The sequence below is a fragment of the Mus pahari genome, chromosome 13 (genome assembly GCF_900095145.1).
Source record: "Mus pahari chromosome 13, PAHARI_EIJ_v1.1, whole genome shotgun sequence".
NCBI lineage: Eukaryota > Metazoa > Chordata > Mammalia > Rodentia > Muridae > Mus > Mus pahari.
In genome coordinates, this window is record NC_034602.1 from 6,124,556 (window position 1) to 6,125,919 (window position 1,364).

The window sequence follows — 1,364 nt, forward strand, 5'->3', positions numbered from 1 at the left end:
GGGTATAGGGAACTTTTGGGATAGCATTTGAAATGTAAATAAAGAAAATATCTAATAAAAAAATATCTCCCAAGCAAAACAGTCTAAGACCAGATAGTTTTAGAGTAGATTTCTATCAACTTTCAAAGAATAGCTAGTACCAATACTCCTCAAATCATTCCACAAAATACAAACAGAAGAAACAATGTCAATTTTATTTTAAAAGGCCATAGTGACCCTGATACCCAAACCACATAAAGATTTAACAAAGAAAGAGAATTACAGACCAATTTCCCTCATGAACATTGATGAAAAGACAAACAAAAAACCTCAATTAAGTAATTGCAAACTGAATCCAAGAACACATCAAAAAAGATCATCTTCTATGATCAAGAAGGCTTTATCCCAGAGACACAGAGGTGTTTCAATATATGTTGATGTAATCTATTATATAAGCAAACTGAATGAAGAAAACCACATGACCATCCCACTAGATATTGAAAAGGCCTTTGACAAAATCTAACACCTCTTCATGATATAAGTCTTGAAGCGATCATGGATAAAAGTGAAATACTTCACATAATAAAGGCAATTTATAGCAAGCCTATAGCCAACATCAAATTCAATGAAGAGAAGCTTAAACAACTCCACTACAATTGCTTTAAGTTTACAGTCAGGAACAAGAGAAGGCTGTCTACTTTTTCCATATCTATCTATTGTAGTACTTGAGGAGTAAACTTGGCAAAGACTCGTGGTAATGGGCCATCTTCTGTAACCAAGGTCTCAAGTAGAGGGATTAGGACACCAACACATCCAAAACACCTTCAACCTACAGTTTATCCTGCCTGCAGAGTGTGCTGGGATCAGAACATAGCACAAACATCATTAGAGAGACTTCATCCAGCAACTGATGGGAACAGATGCAGAGTCCTACAGCCAAGCATTAGGTAGAGCTTGGGGACCCCTGCAGAGAGGACAGTGACACTAAGAGAACACCATCCACAGAATCAAGTGACTGGGACTCAGAGAGAGTGGCAGAGATCAGGGAAGTTGAAGGGTCTGACCTAGGTCCTCTGCATGTATGTCAGGGCTGATGAGCTTGGTGTTCTTGTAGGATTCCTAACAGTGGAAAAGGGGGTTGTTTCTGACTCTTTGGTCTGTTTGCAGTACCTTTTTCTTCCTACTGAATTGATTTGTCCAGCCTTGATGTGACAAATGCCTGGTGGTGTATGCCTGGTATATTGTAACTTGTTATGCCATATGCCTAGTATATTGCAACTTGCTATGTGTATTAGTCAGGGTTCTCTAGAGTCACAGAACTTGCAGATAGTCTCTATATAGTAAAGGAATTTATTGATGACTTACAGTCTGCAGTCCAAATCCCA

At 38.5% G+C, this 1,364-nt stretch overlaps 1 pseudogene; it reads left to right on the top strand.

Moving 5' to 3' along the window:
* The window catches only part of LOC110330839, a 132,415-nt pseudogene that overhangs the window by 128,644 nt on the left and 2,407 nt on the right, over positions 1–1,364 (top strand).